Source organism: Canis lupus, chromosome 10 (genome assembly GCF_011100685.1).
Source record: "Canis lupus familiaris isolate Mischka breed German Shepherd chromosome 10, alternate assembly UU_Cfam_GSD_1.0, whole genome shotgun sequence".
NCBI lineage: Eukaryota > Metazoa > Chordata > Mammalia > Carnivora > Canidae > Canis > Canis lupus.
The window spans coordinates 23,767,108-23,777,333 of NC_049231.1; the positions used below are offsets into that span (position 1 = coordinate 23,767,108).

At 49.5% G+C, this 10,226-nt stretch overlaps 1 pseudogene; it reads right to left on the reverse strand.

Annotated features, from left to right (window-relative positions):
• Nucleotides 1-3,232: 3,232 nt before the first annotated feature.
• On the reverse strand, nt 3,233-4,962 carry LOC119873724 (annotated as a pseudogene).
• Between the last annotated feature and the right edge of the window lie 5,264 nt (nt 4,963-10,226).

Below are 10,226 nucleotides of genomic sequence, written 5' to 3' on the forward strand. Positions count from 1 at the left end.
AGAGAGGGGGCACCTGGGTGGCTCAGTGGTTGGGTGTCTGACGTCTTTGGCTCAGGGCGTGATCCTGGGGTCCCGGGATCGAGTCCCATATCTGGCTCCCTATGGGGAGGCTGCTTCTCCCTCTGCCTGTGTCTCTGCCTCTCTCTCTGTGTCTCTCAGGAATAAATAAATAAATGATCTTTAAAGAAAAATAAATAAATGGAAAGAGAGAAAGAAACTGGCAAAGGGAAAAGCCTGGCAGACATGGCTGAGCCAAGTGATCGAAGCTAGCTAGCATCGTAGAAATGGAATAAACCAACATTCTTACTGCTTCCTAAAGACACTTCTGCCTCAGGACCTTTGTACTGGCTGTTCTCACTGCCTGGAGTGCTCTTTCCCCAATTATCCACAGGGCTTGCTTGCTAACTTCCTTCCAGTTTCCACTTCAATGTCATCACCTCAGGAAGACCTCGCTGACCCCTACATAAAAGAGGTACACCTACTACTACCTCTTTCCTGGCCCTACTCTGCCTTTCCTTTTCCACCTGACATTCTATATCTATTTGTTTGTTTCTGGTGTATTCTGTTTTCCCCCACTAGAATGTCAGGTCTCCAAAGGCATTTTTCTCTTGCTCACTGTTGGACCCTCAGCACCAAGAATGATGCCTGGAACATAGTAGGTGCTTGGTAAAGATACGAGGAATGAATAAGTGAATCTGGCGGTGGCAGGCCAGATGTCACCTCCTTCATGAGGTCTCCCTTGATTTCACCCCGAGCTGGGGTCCCCCCCCCACTGTTTCCAGCTTGTTGCTTATGTGTGTCTCTGGGGACTGAGCCACATTCATCTCTCAGGTCCCGCCCTGGCTCTCGGTGTGCCATAGACATGCAGGTAATCGTGCTTCTAGGTCTCTTTTCCGCCTGTCCACAGATCCAGCTTTGCGATGCAGGTGTGCATCTGGCATCTCAGTTAATCCCCAACACAGCCTCTGAGAGATGTGTGATGGTCCCTGTGTGCAGATGTGGCCCAGAGAGGAATGGTGGCTGTCCAAGATCGGGCAGCTGGTTGGGGCAGAGCCAAGCCTAGAACTTTGGTCTCCTGCTTCCCAGGGAGCAAACTGTAGGAGAATTACATCCTGTGTGGGCACCTCGGGAGGATCTTAGAACCCGCTTCACCAGAGGTTGCAAATCCCTTACCTGAAGGGCCTCCAGACTGTGAGCTGATTACAGTGAGAGCCTGGGATTTGTCACAAGCAGCCAGAAATCTTGGGTTGGCAATTAATTCAAATGAAGCCAAAACTCAGAACAGATTCTTCTGTGGGCTGGATGCCATCCTTTGGCCAGCAGTCTGGAACCTTTGTTCTGTCAAGAATCTATCTAAATTCTATAGGATCTTGTATTTTATAGGAAAGGAAATAGGCCCAGAAAAGGGAGTGATTTGCCTAAGGTCACATGGAAAGAGCCAAGATTTGACTATCTCTGGTCTAGAGAAGGCAGTATTTGGGGGGGGGGGGGGGTGGCAGTGACACAGAGTCCTCCACCCTGAAGTTAGTCCCTGCCATTCACTGTAGGGCAGCCCAGGGCAACAGGGAAGAGGAAAAAAAATAGATGCTTAATTCCAGGGCCAGGAGGCCATGGGGAGAACAGAGTTTCAGAAGCAAGTAGATCTGGGTTCAAACTCCAGCCCAAACCCCCATCAGCTGCAGGACATGTGATCTCAGGCAAGGTTCTTCCCTCTCTGAGCCACACCTCTCCTCTGTAAGATGGGGACAGGATGCCCTGGGTAAGGGGTGACTTGCTCTCAAGCTCGGCTGTCCCAGGGCTCCTTCGCCCACCCCGTTCTACTGGCATATGGGTTTTGGACCACCCCCTGGGCCGGGACTGTCTTCAAATACTCCTCCTGTGCTTACCACATACAGGACACACCACACCAGTTGCTGTGTCATCACCTTCCCTGTTGCACACATGAAGATTGTGCTAGAGCAGGCTGCTTGGTTTGCAAAGAGGCCTCAGCAGAACAGGCTTGGTGACCCTGGCGCTGACCTCCTGTCCCAGTGCCCCCTCCCCATCAAAGCAACCAAGCAGGTGCCTAGATTCCACAATTAGGGCTTCAGTCTCTGGCTGGGAAGCCACCCCTTCCCTGCTGCTCCCCCCACTTCCCAACAACCTCTCTCTTCAGATTGCAAATGCCCGAGGAGATTAATATATTAGCTCTCAACAAATCATTTCAGGGCCTCTCCAGACACTCAGCTAGGGATGGGGGTAGACAAGTGGTCTAGCAGGTTTGGGCTTCCCCACTCCAGGAGCTGGGAGACGCTCCCCCCCCCCCCCCCCCCCCCCGCTTCCCGGGGCAGGCAGTCCAGCTAGCTCCTCAGAGGGCAAGAAGGAGCTGGAGGAGGTCATGTGGTCAGGGATGCCCCCCAGACACAGCTCCCCATCCCACCCTAGCCCTGTGTCTTTCCTTCCCTGCCCCAGGGCCACTCTCCCTTCTTGGGCCTGGCCCCTTCTGAACTCCAGATGCTGGACCCCATTGCCTCTCGGGCCTTCGCTGCCCCCTCCTGCAGCCCCCCAGATTCCCTCCCATGCCAGGCCTGAAGCCTCCTGCCTACCTTCCTGATCTGGTGGGCCACAGGCCCCATAAGTCCTGCCTCCTGAATGCTCTTTCACCCCTGACCATTGGCCTGAACCTCCTGGCATATCAGTGGCTGCTGCAACTGCCCCTGGATTGGTCTTTGACCTTCAGCCTTGCTCATTTCTGCTCATTCTCACCACCACCCGAGGGCCAGAGGGAGCTTTATTTATTTATTTATTTACTTATTTTTTAATCTTTAAGTAAACTCTACGCCCAACGTAGGGCTTGAACTCATGACCCCTGAGATCAAGAATTGCTTGCTCTACCAACTGAGCCACCCAGGCGCCTCCAGGGGGAGATTTCTAGAACTGTCTGGCAATGGCTCTCCAAACTTAAGTCCCTTCCTCCAAGGCTGTCATCTGCTCTCCAAAGGGCAGCTCATCTCGGCATTCAAGTCCCGACCAACTTCACCTGCCTCATTTCTTGCATCTGATAACCCCTGCCATGCATGTTTTAATTCCTGGCATCCGAGTTTAAAATCTTTTCATTGGTTCCCTGAAATTAAACTTTTTTTTTTCAAACTTTAGCATTTTTATAGAATCTTCAATCATGTAAGGCACATTAGTGCTAAACAAAGTGTAAGAGGGTAGGGGGTTTCAAATATAAAAACATAAATGAGTAATGTTCACCTTTTCCTCCAACCCTTTTTTCCCCTCCATTTATTGTCATCAGTTGTTCTCTCTGTTTGAGGGTGCAGAAGCTGGCATACCCCAGGAAGGAAAATTGGCAAAATAAGATAACGGAGGACCAAATATTGGGAGTGGAGCGAAAGCAATAGGCATAGCAAGAAATGGACTGAAACTCGGAGGTCAAGAAGGCATAAAGCAAAAAAAAAAAAAAAAAAAAAAAAAGAAGGCATAAAGCAATGAGCAATAAGGCGAGAAGGTAAACCGGGAGTACTGGAAGACAAGGGGAGAGACCTTGGCCAATTCTCCACGGGGTGCCACGGGCCTCCCTGTGGGAAAGAAACATGAGCCAGCCTTTCCTTGCTGGCCATTCTTGTATTTCCTGGAGGCAGCTCCATCATTACCCCTGATCTAATTGTGGGGATATGTGGGGGGCCTCTTACTTGTGGACCCCTGGGTGCAAAGAACCCCTGACCTCATGGCAAAGCCATGTGTAACTTTGCATTATTGCCATCTCTCTCGGTGCCCCCACTGCTGCCCCCTGCCCCCTCTATCATCAGTGATGATAGTGAGGGGTGCCAGAGAATTCCTGGGACACATTAATAGAATCCTGTCCCCTAAGCCTCCAGCCTGCCAGCCCCTCCGAGCTATTTACCTCTGCTGTTGCTAGGGACTCTTCCGCAGCACCAGGTGGTGGCCCATAGGGGTGTTTGAGAGCTCAGGAATGCAGGCTCCTGCGGTCTCCGAGGGGCGCTCCAGTTGCTATCTCGCTCCGGGTCAGACGCGATGGGGGCCCCAAGGCTCCACATCCTCTTTCGCATGGAACTGGAACACTGGAGAGACACGTCGTTGGGGTGCGGCTCCCGGATCCCACACTCATTTGCAACTACTCCACGGGGTGAAGGGGCGTGCCCACCAAGGACATCTTCAATACAAGCCTTGGAGAAAGTTGATCAGGAAAATCTTCGCGAGATGATGTCGAAAACCAGCTAAATGGCCACATAGGCCAGCTCGGTCCGGAGAGAGGACTTGTGCTTCGGCTTTAGAGCATCTTGGCTACTCGAATGAAGCCAGGGACCAACTGCTTCTTTCTAGATTTGGAGTTCTCTTTCTGCGGTTCTGAAATTAAAAATTGAACAGGGTGTCCTATATCTTAATTGGCGACTCTTGTGTCAGTCCAAACATCCCAGACATCATGAGGCTTTATTTATTTATTTTAAAGCTTTATTTATTCCTGAGAGACACACACAGAGAGGCAGAGACACAGGCAGAGGGAGAAGCAGGCTCCCTGCGGGGAGCTGGTGCGGGACTCGGTCCCAGGACCCCGGGATCATGAACTGAGCCGAACACAGACGTTCAACCGCTGAGCCACCCGGGCGTCCCAACATCATGAGGTTTTAGTTCTTAAATCTGTTTAAGTGCTTTATTTGGGACATACTTATACTAAAAAATTATTCATCATTAAGCTGAAATTCGAATTTAATTGGGCACCTTATATTTTTATTTGCCAAACCTGGCAACCTAGGTCCTACACAGTTTATAGGGGTGAGGGGTCAAGGATTAGAGAGCTGTCAAAGATTAGAGAGCCCCAATCTGGACCCTGAAACTCTGCCCAGCAGGCTGCTTGAAAGCCTCCTTTCCAAACTCCTACCCTGGTCCATGGAAGGGGCTGGAGCCCAGAAATTCCTTGGGAGGAGCTGCTCCACTGCTGCCCACGTCTCTCCGCATTCTGGCCTTCAATTTCCTCTTCTATAAAATGAAACTAGAGGTGTCCGGGTGGTTCAGTGGTTGAGCGTCTGCCTTTGCTCAGGTCCTGATCCCGGGGTCCTGGGATCGAGTCCTGCATCGGGCTCCCCTCAGGGAGCCTGCTTCTCTCTCTCCCTATGTCTGCCTCTCTATCTCTCACGAATAAATAAAATCTTAAAAATAAAATAAAATGAAACTAATAGTTTCTCTACCCTCTCAGCCTCTCTCAGGGATCAAACACCTGAGTAGAGTAGTGGATTCTCAGCTAACAGGCCATGCCCAGAAGGCAAATGGGCTTGTGGGGTAGTTTCTGTTCTTTGGCTCCCTAAAGGACCTTCAGGAATGATTAGGACAAAGGTTTTTTTTTTTTTTTTTTTTTTTTTTTTTCTTTCCCCAAAGCACTTTGTAAACCAGTTAAACCACCTTAATGAGAACTGATTCATCCAAGGAGCATCAACAAATGCTAAAACCAATGTGGGGGATTAGGACATTCAATAGTACCTTATTGTAGATAGACCTGGCAGGTAACAACAGGAAAACAGTCTGGTCTCCCGCCCTCTGATCTAGAGGGGACTCAAAAGACCTGCCAAGTAAACTCCATGTTTAACCTGGGATTAGAATGTGAGCCAGAAAAAATAATAGCTGGAGACGACATCACAGGGGCAGCTGGAGCAAGTGGAATGTGGACTGGGGACTAGGTACCAGTGTTGTATGGGTGTTAAATTTCCTGAATTTGATCATTTAACAGTGATATGGAAAAGAATGGCCTTATTCTTAGGACAAATGTGCTGCAGTATTTAGAGACGAAGGGTCACATATCTGCAACTAACTGTCCATGATTCAGCAAAAGAAAACAGAGAGCAAAGAAGGCGGAGAAAAAGAGAAAGAGGTCAAACGATAACAGCTGGTGAATCTGATCGTCCATTGTACTATTCTTTTTTTGGTAAAGATAGATAGATAGATTGATTGATTGATTGATTGATTTCTAGAGCACAAGCAGAGGGAGCAGCAAAGGGAGAGGGAAAGAGAGAATCCCAAGCAGACTCCTTGCTGATTGGGGAGCCCACCTCGGGGCTTACTCTGAGATCATGACCTGAGCAGAAATCAAGAGTTGGACTCTTAAATGACTGAGCCACCCAGGCACCCCTCATTGTACTATTCTTACAATTTCTCTGAACCTTGGGTATTTTTCCAAGTCTGAGGGCACTCAAAGATAAAATATCAGAAGTGGAAGCGGTCTTGAAGACCCAGTGCCCTGTCCCACACCTGCAGCCATCCTTTCTCAGAGGAGGATCCTGAAAGGGGAAGGCCTGAGCCTGTCACACAGTGAATGGCAGTGAAACTTACCTGCTTGGTTTGTGTCTCAAGAACAGGAGGGGGCCACCTAATCAATGTTATCCTAGCTTTTCTCTCTGCTCCCCCACACTGTGGCCACCCTATAGTCCTGCTGCAGAGATAAGCAATTCCCACGGAGTCTGGGTAGAAATCTATCCCTCCTTCTCCAGAGAAACAGAGCCACAACTCCCTCAACCTGCACTGCCTACCACTCCCTTAGAGACATCCCACCTCCCAAGATGCACACAGGATCAGACAGGAGGGGAGAGAGGAGCTCAGAGGAAAGAGGATAGGAATTGTAATAGTGTATTAGCACTACAGAGCTAATAGTGTATAGCAGCAGGCCTGGGGCCTCACTCAGCCATTGCAAGCAGATCTAAACCCCAGGAAGGAACTCTGTGGGGAGTTGAGGCCCAGATCAATAACTGGGCAAAATAAATGCACCAGGACCAGTCCCTTTTCAGGGCTGGGGGCAGCCAGAGGACAGGACTGCTGGGCCTGGATATCAAGCTAGTTGGATGATGTGGATGCAAGGGGTCTCATGATGCTGCAGTTGGCACCATCCAGAGCTTATAAGCAAATGTCCTGACCATCTGGGTGCCCCAAGCAGACAAAATGTGCCTCCAGTTTTGGCTTCAGCTTCAATTTTTGTCTGCTTGTACACCAGATCTGGCCTCCCTGAGGTCATGTGTGGCCAGGGACTGTCACACAGCCAAGCAGGAGCCAACACCGTTTGAGGCCAGGCCTGGGAGGTGAGTCACTTTCTAGGGGAGCTTCCAGATGTAACTAGGAGTTAAATTTCCTTTTGTGCTTTACATACTGAAGTGTGTTAGTGGGTTGAGGTGTTAACACAGGATTTATTACAGTGAGGGCAAAATGCTTCAACAATTTATGTGGATTATTAACAATGTTAATTTTATATACAGAAAAAAAATGAAGAGATTCAAACAGATAAAGAGAAAAGTGGATAGTTAATATGATTTTTTTTTTTTTTTAGTTAATACGATCTTAAGAAAGGGAGTAATAGGGTGATTCAGTGGGTGAAGCGTCTGCTTTTGGCTCAGGTCATGATCTCAGGGTCCTGGGATGGAGCCCCATAACAGGCTCCCTCCTCAGTGGGGAGTTTGCTTCTCCCTTTCCCTACTCCTGCTCTCTCTTCAAATAAATAAAATCTCTGGAAAAAAAAAAAAAGAGGCAGTAATAATGTGATAACCTTAGGAGGAAAGCTATTTCCTCTTTGAGTCTATAAATGCTTCTAATAATTTAAATAATAATATAAGGCTGAAAAATAGATTCCATCTTAATTCTGATTGTGTAAGATTGTTTGCTAGACTAGCGTTTATAGCCTTAATCTAAATGATATTTAACTTTTTGTTTATTTAATGCCATTTAAGGGATGAATCTTTCGAGGAAAAGCCCTGTGTGGGAATTCTTCATGGCCTGTGAGGATCCTGTGAGGATCATGGCCTATAATCAAAAGGAGAAAGCCAAGTTAGTCACCTCCAAATTTCATAAGGAGAACAAACTCCCAACATCACATGTCCACATTTGTGATAATCATCATGATTAAAGAACACGAAGAAGGGCAGCCCGGGTGGCTCAGCGGTTTAGTGCGCCTTCAGCCCAGGGTGTGATCCTGGAGACCCAGGATCGAGTCCCATGTCAGGCTCCCTGCATGGAGCCTGCTTCTCCCTCTCCCTGTGTCTCTGCCTCTCTCTCTCTCTCTCTCTCTGTGTCTCTCATGAATAAATTTTAAAAATCTTAAAAAAAAAATAAAGAACATGAATAAAACCAATAGTGACTGGGGAAAATGAGGAGGTCAAGGGTGATCTTCTTCTCCTAGGGCCTCAGTGGAAGATGCCTGTGGACAAGGGCTCTTGTCCTAAGAAGCACCTACCAGTGGGAAGTTACTTGAAGTCAAGCTTTCTGATTTGATTACTTCCTTTGTAACATTAAAACTGTGATCAGGGACCCCTGGGTGGCTCAGCGATTGGATGCCTGCCTTTGGTTCCGTTCGCGATCCTGGGATCTGGGATCGAGTTCCACATCAGGCTCCCTGCAAGGAGCCTGCTTCTCCCTCTATCTACATCTCTGCCTCTCTCTCTTAGTCTGTGTCTCTCATGAATAAATAGATCTTTAAAAAAATTAATAAAACGGTGATCAATAAGGGGCACTTGGCTAGCTCAGTCAGTAGAGCATGCAACTCTTGATCTCGGGGTCATGAGTCATGAGTTTGAGTCTCTGGTTGGGCATGGAGATTACAGAAGAAAAAAAAAAAGAAGAAGAAGAAAATTGTGATCCGTAAAACTGAAACCATACCTGATTTCTACCTCCATGTTCTGCCCAGCTCCTTCTTTTATTTTTCTTTTTTTCTTCCGTATCATTATTTTTAATGTCCAATGTTTATAATATGAGGGCCGGGGCTGCTTTCTCCTCAAGTTTATAAATTTTCAATTGGCTTGTGAGGCCAATAGGGATACTTCTTCTTGTCTAATTTGGTTTCTGGGAAGACTTCATTCAGGTCCTCAATGGTCATCTGATCAAATGGAATTATGTTCTTCATCTTCTCCAGCTCTTTTTCATATTCTTCAATCCTGGCCTTTGAGAGGGACAAAAACTCAGCACAGCTTTTCACATCTTCTTTTTCCTCAGCATCCACCTGGACAGTGTATTTATCCTCTGGCACAGGAACCTTCAGGGCATTAAACTTCTTCTCAAAGTCATCTACCAAGCCAGCCTTTGCCACATTGGCCTTGTAGTAAGCCCAGTCGATAGCAGGTGGTTTCTCAGGAAGAGTAGCCAACCTGGAGATAAGCATCTCATTCCAGGATTTCAGGGAGTTGGCAATGGCCTTCTGGTTTTGGGGTATGATCTCCCCAAAAGCTACCCAGTCAATGGTTTTTAGAGCAAGTTTTCGCCCAGCCATCTTGAGATCCTTCACCGACCCCGGCGGCCCACAGTTCTGCCCAGCTCCTTCTGCCTGGAAGGCCCAGTCCTTCTCTGCCTGGCCAGCATCACATGGCAGGAATGTGTCACCCTGGCGGTCGGACCAGTCAGACTACCAGGAGCTCACATCCAGGTCCAAGACCATTCCAGGAGGCCAAGCCAGAGAGCCTCCCTCCGGCCGGCATGGGCCTACAACAGAGGAGGTACTAGCTGCTAAATGCATTCATTTGACAAGTATTTATTTATTTATTATTTATTTATTTGACAAGTATTTATTGAGCAACCACTATATGCTAGGCTCCAGGCATGCAGGGGACTTCAAAGCAGAGTCCGGGGCAACTGGGTGGCTCAGTCGGTTAAGTAGACTCCATTTCGGTTCATATCATGACCTCAGGGTCCTGGGATTGAGCCCCATCCGGCTAGGTGCTCAGTGGGGAGACCGCGTGAGGATTCTCTCCCTCTCCTCTGCACCTCCTCCCACTCAGGCTCTCTCTCTCAAATAAACAAATCTTATCAACAACAACAGCAAAGTCCTGCCTCAAGGAGCCTACAGTGTCCTGGGATGCGGAGGGCCTGGGGGCAGCCCTCCCACCCCCCCATGGAACAGGGTGGGGGGCCCTCAGTTCCAGGGAAGCGCCCGGGAGCCCGCGGGGGCGGGGGCGGGCAGGCCTTGCAGCAGTAAGCCGGGCTGGCCCAGAGGCGGGTGGGGGCAGCGCCCAGAGGCAGGGGCCCGCGAGGTCCTAGGACCCGGAGCTAAGCAGCGCGGGGAAGGCGAAGGCGGGTGGAGCCAGCACCGCGGCCGGGCGTGGCCGGTGGTTTCCGGATTTTCTGTTCCGCATCCCACCGAGCGGGGGCGCCCCCCCCGTGACTAACGGGGCCCGGAGCCGGCCCTCCGCCCACCCCCCCGCCGGAGCCCAGGCGCGCGCCGCGGGGAGCCGCCAGTGGCCGGGCGCGGGGTCCCGCCG